Source organism: Pituophis catenifer, unplaced genomic scaffold (assembly GCF_029215685.1).
Source record: "Pituophis catenifer annectens isolate HBS135680 unplaced genomic scaffold, rPitCat1.0.hap2 SCAF_4, whole genome shotgun sequence".
Taxonomy (NCBI): Eukaryota; Metazoa; Chordata; class Lepidosauria; order Squamata; family Colubridae; genus Pituophis; species Pituophis catenifer.
In genome coordinates, this window is record NW_027256884.1 from 111,106,205 (window position 1) to 111,121,634 (window position 15,430).

General features: G+C 35.7%; 1 protein-coding gene across 1 annotated transcript in view; it reads left to right on the plus strand.

The window, feature by feature from the left end:
- Positions 1 to 12,292, plus strand: part of PSPC1 (paraspeckle component 1) — a 54,269-nt gene extending 41,977 nt beyond the window's left edge. The window contains exons 7-9 of the transcript XR_011600355.1: positions 9,655 to 9,730; positions 11,075 to 11,207; positions 12,100 to 12,292. The gene's annotated coding sequence lies outside the window, so the exon portion shown is untranslated. The remainder of the gene's footprint in view (positions 1 to 9,654; positions 9,731 to 11,074; positions 11,208 to 12,099) is intronic.
- The last annotated feature ends 3,138 nt before the right edge of the window (positions 12,293 to 15,430 follow it).

Genomic DNA, 15,430 nt, shown 5'->3' on the forward strand with positions numbered 1-15,430 from the left:
TATGTCCAATTACTGTTTTAGTTCCCAAAAGTGGTTACCCATCAAATATCACTTGGTAATGGCAAATATTTACTGGCCACTTGTCATTGGTCAGAAGTTCAACGCAAGGTAATGACTGAATGAGAGTGAAGTGTATGGGAGGATGTTGATGAAAACATTGCTAGACAGGAAGCACATTGTCATGCACCTCACATTTATCAAAATCTATCTGCATGATTCAGCAAGCTATTGGAATGTATTCCTTGAGCAGATGAGAATAAAATGAAAAAAATTGCCTTGAATGAGAGATGCTGTATTTGGGGACAAGACTGTTCCAACAACAGAACATTATGTTTACTGAAAAGCATGGTGGTGTAAATATCAGGGTGTTTTTCAACCTCAGAAGCCACCTTATAATAATAAAAAGGAATATGGAGTTTGGATTGTACAACAGATTCTACAAGAGATTGTCAGACCACACAAATCTATGGTAGAATGGCTAAAGTAGAGTTAAGTTTCACATTTTTAAATGGCCAAGCCAAATTCCTGTCCTTAACTCAATTGAAATACTATGATACGAACAAGTTATCTAGGACCATCTAGAAATAACAATGAGTTGAAGGACAGGAGTATTAGCTAAAGGAGTTATTATTTAATATTATACTGTAGCTAAAGCTATGGCTTATATTTTTCCAACAAAAGTCATTAAATGTTGGCTTATAAATGATATGACACAGTACCCTGTTTTATATGTTGTTGTTTAGCGAGATGTATTAAGGGGTTTTAAATGAGGCTGATATATTGCAGACCATGGTATTGCAAAATCATAGAATTCTGAAGTTTCTTTTAACACTATACACAGACTTTGAAAGGCTGAAAACTGCATCTTAGAGCATTAGATGACTAAAAGAGTTTCAGCATTTTGATATATTTAAAAAACAGAATCAACTATATTGACCAGGAAGCTATTAAATGTATTCATATTGTGAACATAGTTGACAATTCAAGTGATATCTCGTAAGGAAATAATAAGTATTATGCATATTTAAGCATGCATAGTTCTGGAGATGATAAAATATGAAAAAACCATTTTACTCTAGATTATAGAGTTTAAGGAAATCTATTATATTTGCTATTTTAGCCAAAATAATAGTTTACCATATCCAGTGCAAAGGTTGTTCAATGTTTAGCCAAGAATGCTTCACAGGGGATATAGCTTAGTGCAATAACTTATATTTCTCTGTCATACTAGTTTATTAGATATTTTAATGTATCACTTGTATTCAAACTGGTGTCTCAAATCTTTACATGCTCTCTGACATTCCTTTCTTTGCATATTAAGTGAAAAGCTCAAAATATAATATTTTTATACTATTATCCTATGTTCAAATACTTATGAATTAAACCATAAATTTATTCTTATTAGATATTCTTTTAACAGAGGACTATAGAGTATAGGAGTACAGTATGAAAAAAACTAATCCATAACTTTCTGCAATGGCAAACAGCCTCTCCTTCCCCTGACATTCTTGCACATGTATGGCGTGGCTTAAGAAGTTAAAGCTCCAGAAAGACTTTTAAACCTGCTGTCTCTGTTTTGGAAGTGGAATTAGGCTTATCCCAGTTTCTGCTGAAATGAAAGGTAAGATTCCATGGACATAAAAAGACTTCCAATATTTCTACTGCTTGGAAAATTGTTTAAATGTTGATAGGAAGATTTTAAGTTTGCATTTTGTTTCCTTGTCAGATAATTCGTATCCCTACAATTATCCTGTCTATAAGTCATTAAGTATTGGATTCACCTATCTGTTTTTGTAAGACTGAGACATGATTCCTTTGCACTGTTACAATAGGGTTCATTTTTTAATTAATTTTCATCTCAGTTGGAAAACTGTACTGCACCTATATTATATATATTATATATTTAGGGGAGTATGAATATTAAGTTCCCTTAACTCTGTGTGTCATTTGATTCTATCCTTTGTTATATAGTTCTATAAGTAGAATTATAAAATATTATAAATAAAATAGAATAATATCAAGAATTGTAAGTAAAATATACTGAAGGTGTGAGCTCATGTCAGAATATACCCAGGTCTTTCAAATGTTCATTGAAATGCAAAAATCATGTGTTTGTTTAAATTAATTTTCTAAATTTCTAAATCAGGTGTTTTACTGATAAGTGATTACAGTGGCACCATTTGAGGGAGTTTCTTCCAAAGTTCACAGTTTACTTTCAACATGCAATTTATCAACATTCAGGGAAAAATACATTTCATGGTTTTTTATGAATTTTAACATGAAAAATACATATGGTACATAATACGTATTGTGAATAAATAGCACTTTTATTTCATTTAAAAATACGATAACTATAAACATGTGATATATCAGAAAATTTCTTATTGAATTGAGACAAGAATTGGTAGATTACTGTTTGTGTAATGCTGTCTTCTGAGGTTTTCATTTCCCAAAGAAGCTCATTTGGAATGTCATTAAGTAACAGTGAGCAAAATGGTGGGCAGGCGGTTCTGGTAGGAGATCGAATTAGTGAAATGTTTAGGAGCAGAATTTTATTTCCCATGAGACATTTTTGGAAGTATCCAGAAAGGGTCCTAAATGTCTTCACAGGTAGTCCTCAAGTTACAACAGTTCATTTAGTGGCTGTTTGAAGTCACAACAGCACTGAAAATAGTGACTTATGACCTTTTTTCACACTTACGACTGTTGCAGTAGCCTCATGGTCACGGGATCAAAATTCAGATGCTTGGCAACTGACTCATATTAATGATGAGAGTCATGTGATCACCTTTTGCGACCTTTTGACAAGTAAAGTCAATGGGAAACCGGATTCATTTAACCGTGTTTTCAATTTAACAACTGCAGTGAGTTACTTAACAATCTGTGGAAAGAAAGATCGTAAAATGGGGCAAAACTCACTAAACAACTGTCTCACCTAGCAACAGAAATGTTGGGTTCAGTAGTGGTTGTAAATTGAGGACTACCTGTACTTTCTGAACATGTAGGTTGGACTCACAAATATTCTTGTTTTTCTAGGATTAATCATATAATTCACGTTTCTTAAATCATATTTTTGTTGCTGGATATACTTGCTTTATTAAGTTGTAGATAGGTTCTTCAGATCTCTGCTTTTGTGTTGATCCATTTTTTAAGCAAAGCATTTGGCAAAACGTTTCTTTAATTTTTTTATACATCTTTATGATATGTAGACAGATGAGAATCTGAAAACAATGTTATTTTTAATTATATATACACGTTGAAAATAATAATTTTCTAATTTACAAATGTATTTACATTAACATTTAATTATAAATAATATTGATAGACTGCCCAATCTATGTACATGGTACCTAATTCAAAGAAATCACAGAAAACAATTAAACTATTGAAATAGAAATGTTCTTGAGAGTAAAAGAGCATTTCTTTATTTAGTCCAACAGTGACTAAATTGATTCTGTTATCTGTAAATACAACCTTTCTGAGACACTGCATACAGTACTTGCTATAATGGCATTCCTAATACAGATATCTCAAGTAATTTATAATTCACTAGAAGATATAACATTGTATCAGATGTTTTTCCTTGCCTAATTTATACTTTGCAGTTGCTATTTTGTGGAACAAGGGATTTTTAGTGTAAAGGGCACACATATATAAATATAAATATATTTACCAACTAAAGCACAATTATTTTTTTCATGTTGTAAAATGTTATTTCTGAAATGCTGTTTTGTTAAATGTTATTTCATGGCCTATGTTATTTCTGAAACACAGTTTTGACTAGCTACTCACATATTTTTACTGATGTTTTTAATATTTGAAATTGCACTATGTTCTTCTTTACTTATAGAATACAACTTATGTTGAGATGAATTCATGTGTTTCCTTCGACTCAATTAATTAGGATAATTTCCAAAATAAAAGCCAACTTCTAGTTGCAAAATACAGGCCCAGCATATGTTGTTACCATGAGTTGAAATTATCTGCAGTTACTGTGTTATAAAGCAAGAGAAGGGAGATAATACTGACTCATGGACCATACTTGCTTGTCTAGCTTTTGGTTAAGCATTCCAAAAGCTGCTTCTGTGTTTGGCACTTGAACATCTGTTGTAAGTTGATTACACATTATGCAAATTTGAATGATTGCTTTTGCTCATTATTGATAATTTAGTTTTAAAAAGCACATGCAATAAACTTAAGGTCATTTTTCTTTGAGCCTCATATAATTTTTTCTTCACTTAATTAAAGTGTACAAGTGTTCCTTTCCATGTGAAAAATTATGTATGTATATTTCCAGTTTATAAAGTACTTCTGTCTTCTGTTATAGAGTCCACAACAGTAGAAATGTTTTTTTGCTGTGCTGTTATACAGTATTAGATAATTTTATGTACATTTTAAAATAATCAGGTGAGATTTGAAACTGACGATATTGACTATATTGGTACAGGAAAAATCTTTTCTGAAATTTTAAAATAGGGTAATCTGTTTAGGGAATAATAACTTTGTTTAGGGATTCAGAGATTTAAGTCTCTTACATTACAGCATATTTTTTCAGAATATTTCAGCAATGTTTCTTAAGGTAAAACCTAATACCACTGGTTTGCAAACACCTCCTTGCAAACATTTCCCCTCTCTTATTTTTAATATTTAAACTTTATCTTAGTTTTGAAGAAAATTATAAGAAAGTGCTACAGGTAACAAGACAATTAAGTGAGTTTTGCCCCCTTTTATGATATTTTTTGCTACAGTTTAACAAATAACTGCAGTTGATAAGTGAATCCTGCAGTCATTAAGCGAATCTGACTTCATCCATTGGCTGCTTTTCGGAAACTGGCTGGGAAAGTTGCAAATGATGATCACATGATCCTGGGACAGTGCAGTTGTCATAAATACATGTCAATTGGCAAACACCCGGGTTTAAACCCATGACCATGGGGATGTTGCAGTGGACGTAAGTGTGAAGATTGGTCATAAGTCACCGTTTTCAGTGTCATTGTAACTTTGAACAATCATTAAACGAATGATTGTAAGACGAAGACTACCTGTATATACCCATTTTCCAGATTTACTTTTTTTAAACTTAATTTTGAGGAAAATTATTAAAATTTGGTATATCCCCATTTTCCAGATCCCCCCCACCCCTTCCAAGAATGCCTATTTCATATGAATGGCTGCAGTTCACTGCTTTCTTTGTAAAACAGAAATGAAATGAAACTGAATTGGTAGAAATAAAATGGCAAGAAAAATCCCATGAGTTTTCTTTTTGGTACATTGGTGACCAGGTCATAACTGCTGTGATAAGCACTCTTAAGTATTTTCTCAAAATAGAGGATTAGAGGGCCACAGATAAAGCCCCACAGCATTAGATAGTTGTATAACTAGTACACAATAAAGGAATAAGCAGTGGAAATAAAATAAGAGAATTTTGGATGTTCTTGCCATACTCTGTATATTAAATGCATATTAGACTTAACTGAGCATACTTCTCATTTCACAGAAGCTTAAAGATTATAAAGGGCCATTTATGCCATCCCTTGCTCAGTGAAGGAATCCACATGAAAGCATCTCCCATTTAGGCATACAGTTAACTTTTCTGTTCCCTAATCTATAGGTTTGCCTTAACTGTTCCTCATGATTGACTATTCATATCTGGAGTCAGGTTGCTTCTTTCTAGATAGCGTAGTGTTTTCTTGCTTGCTTCCTTAGCTTGCCTGTTGCTTTCTGGCAACAATACACAACTAGACTTTCGCTAGATGGATGCCTGCATTATGAAATGACGAGGTATCAAGATGTACCAATACAGAGATGTTCTGTTTTACTTTGTTTTTATCTTTTTTTTTTATTTTGAAAGTTGTTATGTTTACTGTAAATTGCTTTGGGATGTTCTACAATCATAAACATGGAAATGAATGAAAAAAGCAATGTGTTTAAATCTATGCAACGGAAAGAAAAGAGAAAGTATAAACTTATAAAGGGTAAAATGCAGTTTAAATATGAATGAAAAGGCTGAACCGGAGGTCAGAAAGTAAGAATGTATATGATTTACATTGTGGTGAACACACACAAACACACACGCATGTTCACCACAATGTAAATCATATATGCTAATAGGAATCCATGAACTAATGATAGATACATACTAATGTTGGAAAAACGTGCTTGCTCTGTGCTGAAATCAATCCGAGAGAAAAATTGTTCTGCTAGGGGATATGAATGGATGGGTAGGGACAAGAAAAGAAATACAAAGTAGGTAATTAGACCATTGAAGACCCAAGAATGAATGACCATGTGTGGAACTGGTATGTATGTATTTACAGAATATAAAAATGAACCATTATATGAGAAATATGCTAAATGGTTTGGGCATATAAAGAGATTTGAATGAGGACTGAATTGGAAAACAAATATTTGAAGGAAGCATGAAAGGGTTCAATAGAGGAAAAAAAATTGTGGGAAATCTAAAATAGAATATAGAAACCTTGGGGGAAAAGTAAGAGTAAGTAGTATAAGAACTAGTGTACGGACATGTGGAAGTACACTATATTGGTTTGCAAAAAATCAGTGATATTGGTGGAAACTAGTTTTAGATATGTTTCATTTCCTCTTCCATCTCATTTAAATTTTTTGTGCTTATTTTGCATCTCTGTATCTTGTTGCTAATCCTGAAAGGGGAGTACTGCGATGGGGATATATGTAGAACTGGAATGGAAATATCTTTAATAAATAGATAATATTATGCATATTTGTTTACTCTTTTTTAAAAAGGAAAGAATTTGAATATTTTGCAGAGTACTATTGACAGAAAGTGAAAATACCTGCTGCAATAAAATTAAAGAAATTGTCATCTACATGTACTCGAAATTTGTGGAAATATGACAAATAATTGTATCCAATCAATTTTGTTCCCTTTCTTCATAAAACAAATGATTTGGTCCAAAAGGGAATACCATGCAACAGACTATATCTCTCTTTCAGCAAGTCTTTTGATTTAAGTCAAATACGCCATCCTCCTTAAATAAAGTTGAAAAATGTGGACGGGAAAGGACATAATGGGGATACAGTTGCTTGAAATGCTACAAGTAAAAGGTAACAATTTTAATGGATTGATATAAGAATGAGAGAGGATGCCAGATAGCTTTCCGAATATGAATCCTGAAATGAGGAAGGAAGAGACTCTATATTTAGAATATTGGAGATCACTGTCAAACGGAGTGATATTGCAAACTTTTTTTAAAAGTCGAACATGATAACACACTGAATATGCTTTCTGTTGATTACATTATGAAACTTACGTATTATTAGCATATCACATGTAGGGAGCTGGGATTGTTATAGTTGGTCTCAGTTTATCATTTATGATTCAAGAAAGATGTGAACTAAGCATTTCTCAGCTGGGTTCTCTAACCATAATGCAGTATCAAATGATCAGTGGTATTTACGACATTTCAGTAAGAACAAACGATAAATTATAAATGCAGTTTAAAAATTGAATATATAAAATAGCAGAATTTATTAAAAAATGCACTTGCCTTAATTTAATATTGTATCTGGATTAGCAATTAAGCAACATACAGAGTTCATTGAAGAAACTTTGTTAACTGTAGATTGGTTATTGTCTTGGTTTTCCTCTTTTAATTGAGTTTACCATGTATCTTATTAGGTAGGATTGTTGGAACCCCATTGTAAGCAAAATTAAATAACTCAACATTACTTCCAACCTCCAATTCCTTACAATTACAATGGGCTACATTATTTTTTAACTGAAAAGATGGAACAGTATTTGATTACATGACTATCGGTTGTGAAGCAGGGACGTATTTGCCTTATTTTGATTTGCTGGATACTTACCTCAACTGGACAAACCCAACACTTAGATAAATAGTATCTAAGTAAGTTATAGCATTTTTCAGACAGTTTCAATGGTATTGGTGGGATTTCATCCCAGCATCAGATCACAATGGAAAACTTATCCTTCTGTTATATTTGGAAGTTACACAATTACATATGTACATACTATGCACTCATGAATACATGCATACATACAACCCATGGCTATAATGTTAAGACATTTTGGAGTACAGCGTGGGGGGAGGAAGCGTATGTCTTGCTCTGAATGAACAGACTCTGAGATTTATAGTTACCACCCTAATGGTAACTGCACTGAATCCTTACTATTTTAACCTTGGGCTAATATTTGCTGGAGCCAAAGAGCCCCTTTTCCTACTGACACAGATTAAACACCTCAGATTTGATTTCTATCTAGTGTTCCTGCTGCTTTTAAAGTGGAGCTCTTTCTTTAAACAACTTTGATCACTTTATTTGTGTTTAAATTGATATTTTAAAATATTGACATCATAGACTGTACCCAGTGTTTCAGGGTAAAATCTTAAAAATTGTTTAAATTAATTTTGCCAATTAATATTGTTAAATTGAAATTTTAAACATTTACCATACTTAAATCTAAAATAGTAATTTTAAGTTTCATAAAAACAACAAATTTAGTTTTCTTTTTAAATTACAAAATCTGTTTATTCAATTTTTTTATCTAATAACATTGCTTTAATTGTGAATCTTATTTGCAAGTAAAATTCCTAATTGTACTCTGGACTGGAAATTAAAATCCAAAAATTGTGGTTATAAAAGAAGTGAAGGAAGTTTGTATTGCTTGAATTGGGGCTATATGTATTACTTAAACATTGATTCTGTGGTTAGAAAAGCTGGATTCAGTGCTTAATATATGATTGCATTTAAATTAGATATATATATATATATATATATTCAATTATTTTACTGAATTCTGCTTTTGCTAGTGTTGTATCTGGGCAGCGTCCTGCTTTCTGACCCAATGATCACTATTCTTTCCCATACATTTTCAAACTTCTCTTTGCAGTGAAATCTTCTAGAAATGGAGAATTAGTTTATTAAATTCTGCAGTCTATATGGCTTTGAACAGAATACATAGAGCTTTTAAAAGAGATCCTTGAGTTGAGCTCAGTTCTTGACAACTGCAACCAAGTGCTTTCTTGGCAGCATTACACAACAATTGTTTTAGAAATTGCAGTGCCCTGGTCACTCCCACTCAGCTTCCAAGATCAGCATGCTAAGCCAAATTCAATGGAATGTTTTAACTCTTATCTTTTTTCCTAGTCATTTATTAATAGAAGAAGAGCACTATTACAATACAAAATACTACTTTTTATCTGTCTTCCAACTTTATATAATCCTATTTTTGAATGTTTTGATGCAGTCCTAATTTTTGAGCAGAACACGTGAGGTATATCAGTTTTTCTAAATATGTTTGAGGAGAACCTTGTCAGCTTTTCAGGTATACATGGGAAGGGTGATGGTGGGGAAATGAATGAGTTGAAGAGTATGCAGAGCATTCCCAAATTATAAGGAAAGTGGCAAGCTGCTTTTCACTGTTGAAGTCCTAGTATTTAGAAGAAAAATTATATTTTTATTTGGGATAGAAATGGATTTTCAGTTTTACATAAATCTGTATACTCCACCTCCCAGAAGGATTAATTTCATCTGCAATAGATAATTCTTAGATGAACTTTGAGAAATTACTGAAGATTACAGTAAAACGTGTATAGTCAACAACGTACAATGAAAATACTTTATTTAACCAGGTGTAATTAAATATCTTTCTAGGAAACTGTTAAGATTCTGAAGTATGGCTGAAGATGCAAAATCACCTGGGAAGGACGAATTCTTTATAATATTTCAGGTATCTTTTGTTTTCTCTTTACAACTCTTAATAACCAATGGTATGTGGAAGCTTCTCAATGCTCAATTTATGCCCAGAAGCAATCATTTTTCTGCAAGAAGCTGCTATATACTCCTCACTGGTAAGGGTGACCAGCTGAATGACAGAACAAGATCCATAATATATTGGGGTCCCATTGGAAAACATATTTGAAAGGAACAGGGGTGTCCAGGGGGCATCATCAGAAAAGTCAAAATGGCCACCAATGGTACAAATGGTGCTCCCCATTTTTTTAATTGCATTACTCATGTGACCCATAAGGAGTAGCTTCGGTTGCACCGTTGTTGCTTCCATCTTGACTTTTTTAACCATATCCTGCATATACACCTGGAAGGAAGCCCAGTTATCTTGTAGGAGAGATGGACAGCATATAAATTTAATAAATAAATAAGGGAGTATTTGGGGCAAGAGTTTTTAATCTCTTAAATTATTTTAAATTTACTGGAATACTGAGATTGTAGGAGCATACTTAGACTGTCGGTATATTTCTTCAGAGCAGTGAAACCTCTTTCAGTGCAAGCTAAACTTCATCTTAATGTAGTTTCCTATTTAATAACATCACCTTCATTTGGCCTAGATTTTATTTTAACTTCTTCCTCATCTGAACCAATCATCACTCTGGGAATATTCAGTCACTTTTTTGATGTTAGATAACATAGTGCAGTAGATTTAGGAATCTCTGTATACTGACGATGTTCCCTGGAAAGTTTTAGCTTAACTCCTCAGCAGTTTCATGTAAATGTTGAACATCATGAGGGAGAAGATGGAAGTCTTATATAATATTAATTTTGGTGTCCATGTCTGAGTTTTAACAGTAGAAAGTAATACTTCAATAGCACCATCAGGATTAAGCCAAATAAAAAGGAATGGATTTATTCTCTCTCCGCCCCCCCCGCCCCCCCAGCCAGTCAAACACCCACAAATCCCATCAGATTTATAAAGGTTATCATGCAGTGGTGGGTTTCAAAAATTTTTTACTACTGGTTCTTTGGATGTGGCTTGGTGGGGGTGGCATGACTTGGTGGGCGGGGCTTGGTTGGCAGGGCAGGGGAAGGATACTGTAAAATCTCAATTCCCACCCCACTCCAGGGGAAGGTTACTGCAAAATCCCCATTTCCTCCTGATCAGCTGGGAATTGGGAGGCAGAGAATCGATGGAGGCGGGGCCAGTCGGAATTTTTACTACTGGTTCTCCGAACTACTCAAAATTTCCGCTACCAGTTCTCCAGAACTGGTCAGAACCTGCTGAAACCCACCTCTGTTATCATGGTTGAAATGTAATAACGACGTGTTGAATGTTTTTCAGGACACTTGTACCATGCAGAATTAAACAAGCAACTGTGATCTTGTGGTTGTATTGAGAAAGAGGAATCATCTTAAGAACAGTAATCATTAAAGCGACCAGGATTACAACGAGGACACCATTTTAAAATTTCAAAGTAACTATCTATTCAATTAGGAATGAGAATACTATGGCATAAAAATGCCAGTCATTTTTTTTCATTAAGAGTGATTTTCCATGTAATAATGTTTAAAGGGAGAAGTATGGCATTTAAGGAGAAATTTGCTACTCCAAATTCCTATGTCTTTAAACTGAAAACAGCCATGCTGAATAGGGATGGTGGGAAATGTAGCCAAACCAGGTTGAGAAAGGAATGAACAGTGGAGGAAAACCGGGTCTGATGAATTTTGGGTCTTAGAAACAGGGTAGTACTCCATAATTGAATATTTTAGATTACATAAGAGTAAAGGCTGTCTGCAATTGCTGAAATCTTTGGGAGAAAAAAAAAGGGGGGGGGAAGTATAAAACCCTACTGAAAAATTAAAAAAAAATGTGCAGAAAGATCTCTGAGAAAAATTGATTCAGGCCTCCGAGATAGGAGATAATATCAGATTTTGGTATATCATCTTTAACCACATGGAAGAGACTAGCCCTAAAGTACATATTCCAATTATAGCTTCATGTTTATTTCTAATCACTTTATGCTTCTGAAAGTTGTAACGTGGGGCTAAACAAATGTCTAGGCCACAGGTGTCAAACTCATCGTGTCATGTGATGTTTCACAATGTTTTTCCCCTTCGCGGAGCTGGGGTGCGTGTGGCCTGAGTGTGACTCAACTGGCCCATGGGACATCAGTTGACACCCCTGGTCTAGGCAATGCACACAAAGCATTTCTCAAACCATTTCAACTACTAAATCAAAGTATACGTTCATCAGAACAAAATGTACTGAAGATGTAATCACATTAAAAGTTATTCATAATTATATTGTCAGGTTGGGAAATCTTTGCGAATTGACATATATTTTATTTGGACTATTTGTTTTTAAAGGTTGGAATACAGCTTCATTCAGCTTTTGCTTGAAGAATCCATCTTGAAACTTAGAGAGCCCCACATTACTTGATCAAATATATTGCTCCTGTGAAACTGAAGAGGAAACCTATATCTGCATAAGATCAATGCTTGAATTGAGTATTTGTGATAACTATGTAAATGTTCAGTCATTAAATGATTCCAAAATTAGTTTATGCTTGCTCCTTCATTTTCATTTTTCATTTTGTGTGTTAGCATTAAAATAGTGATTTCTATATTTTACAATAGCTCACATTTTACAAATCCTATTATAGGAGTAGCCTTGGAAGAAAGTAATTACGTGGGAGAGCGCCGTAAACTGGAAGAGCAGCAGCTCCCTGGCACACATGTAAGTGCCCGGAAGCTGAGCTTCCAGTTTCCAGCGTGTGTATGTGTGCCGGCCAGCTTCTTTTCTCATGTGCATGCGCGCCAGAAACCAAAAGAAAATGGAAGCTCAGCTTCCTGGCACGTGCATGCACACCAGGGAACTGCTCTTTGTTTCCGGCGCTCCCCTGTGCGCAAAGATCAGCTGTGCGCTGGAACCTGGAAGAGCAACAGGTGACAGCTGGCGTGCCCAGAGAGGTGGCTCTGCATGCCACTTCCTGCACACGTGCCACTGGTTCGCCATCACGGTGCTAGTGCAAGGATCTCTATATATAATAGAGTCCTTGGTGCTGAGCTTGGTTGTTTTGCTTACAGATGTTTCATTACCTAGCTAGGTAACTTAATCAGCGCTAGTGTGGAATTTGCTCTCTTTAAATTCAGCAGCTTGCCTTGCCAGTGCTGAGGTTTTTTTTTCTCTTGGTTATTAAAAACAACTGCAGCCATACAACAGTCACAATAATGTACAATTCATATACAGAAATCAAATTAGTGGGTAATGTTCTTTGTACTTCAAGCAGTCCTATCTGTCGGCTTGATTATACTTGCCTGGTTCCTTTGGATGACTAGCTGGTGATTAGTTGGATTCAGAGGGAATAAAAAATGCTGTTTTCCTTGAAAGCAGCAGTGGTGTGCCTTTTCTTGGTCTTCCTTTGATTCAGCTGATGGATAACTTTCAACCAGTCTTCAACTTTCCCTTTTTAGGGAACCAATTGTAGAAAACAGAATATTTCAACTGGTCCCAGTTAGGCCCAGTTGTGGGACTGAAACAACTCTAGTTAGTCTTGTGAATGAGCATCAGAACTTGTGGAATGGGTGGGTGGGACATTTGGAATTCAGTACTGTTAAACATGGACCACCAGCAAAGGTTGGGGTACTGAATTATCGTGGTTCTATGTAGTTCACTAGTAGATACGGGGAGGACAGCTTTTATCCACAAATACTCAAATTGGAAACACTAGAACTCAATGCCCTCACCTATGTTTATAAACGTCTGCATGAAACATTGGGAAAACTAATATTTAGAGATCTTGAACTTTTGTCTTTGGACCTTATCCAAATCTTTTGGAGGGTTTGGATAAGGTCAAACAAGCTCAAATACTACTGGAATTGCAATTTGTTAGTAAACAATGTGGCAATCCAATAAATGATTCTGGTATTCTGAGTGGCATTGTTCCTGAAGAGTTTTGTGACATGGAGATCTAGGATGCTGCTTAAGCACCAAGTGAACTTTGTGACAGGATAAGTACTTCAGCCAATTTTAGCTAATGCACCAGGTAAGACTCTACCTAGGTAAGCCTACCTTGATTTTGGCATGCCCCAATTATTACTCATCTTAGTGATGCCAAACATTCTCAAATTTTCCATGCTCCCCTCCCTACTGGGTCACTCTGAACACAACTTCAGTACTTGCTGTTTTCCAAAGTGCACAAGCCTTGGGGAATAGTGTGATCAGGTGGTATTCTCTCTTGACAGGCCCATGGGGCCTACCTGAGGCTGCATTTGGTCGCAAAAGGCTTTTCTTGGAAGTGGCTTTGGAGCATGCTGTTCTGCTGCCTCTGCAAACCATGCGAAAGCACGTCTTATTCTTGCGTGCTTTTTGGATGCCATGTGAGAGCACAGCCCTTATGTGAATGCTGGAGGCTCCAGAGGCCATGTGAAAATACATCCCATTCCATAGCCTCTGAAAATCATGCATGCTTTTGAGAAGTTATTGGCTTTTGGGGAATGTTGGCATTTCACCTAAAACATGCCATGTCATGTGTCCTAGATTCATCAGTGATCTAGCTGAATTACATGTAGTAATTTGAACCTCTAGATTGCTGGGGGAAAACAATCTGCCAGTATACAGTAGCACCAGTTTTGAGGTTGCTGTGTTGGTTATCAAGTTTTGGACTCCTTGCTAAAGTGTTGAGTATTGTTTTATAGCCCTATACCCGTGATGGCGAACCTATGGCACGCGTGCCACAGGTGGCACGTGGAGCCATATCTGTGGGCACGCAAGCGTTGCTCTAATTCAGCTTCAGTGCACGTATGTGCATTGGCCAGCTGATTTTTGGGCCTTCTGGGCCCACCGGAAGTCAGGAAATGGGCTGTTTCCAGCCTCCGGAGGGCCTCCAGGAGATGGGGAAGGTTATTTTCGCCTTCCAAGAAAGGCTCTGGAGCATGGGGAAGGCAAAAAATGGGCCTACCAGGCCCACCGTGCCATCATGTGCCAAAAGCAGGGGGGAGCACAGGGGGGGTCGCGTGTACATTTATGGGGGGGCACATTGAATTACGGGTGTGGGCACGCATGTGTGTGATCCCCCACCTTGCGACCCCTGCTTTTGGCACATGGCAAAAAGGTTAGCCATCACTGCCCTATACAATACAGTGCTGGAATAAGTCAGCCAGTGTCTTGCTAGAATTGAATTTCAACGTAGCCTGAATATCTAGTGAAGGCCTGCTGAGAATCCATTCTCTGTACCCCACCAGTTCTCAGCAGATACAAACATACCTTACAGGCCTTCACACTGGTAGCTTCCTCCTTTACTGACTTTCCAGAGATAGAGTATGACCCCCAACCCCTCCTGCATTTTGCAAGGAAGTAATGCCTTACTATTCCCATTTGTTTCCCTAGTTAACTGAATGGCCCTTACCATAGGAATGTTTGCTTGTATTGGTTGGGGCTTTTTGCTTTATTTTACTATTGTAGTTTTTTGCTTTTTCTCCTTGGGGCAGGCTACAAAAACATTTAATAAAATAAATTTGCCACCCTTCAGTTTTTTTTAATTTTAAAAATAAGGTGTTAGTTCAAGAAGCAAGTGGAGATGTCTCAACTGATAGATTTACACAGAGAAATTCTAAGCTATTACTAGGCTTTTGATTGCCCACCACTGGAAAAAATGATATTCAGAGTGCACAGAGAATACTGCTTTGAAAAGTGGCT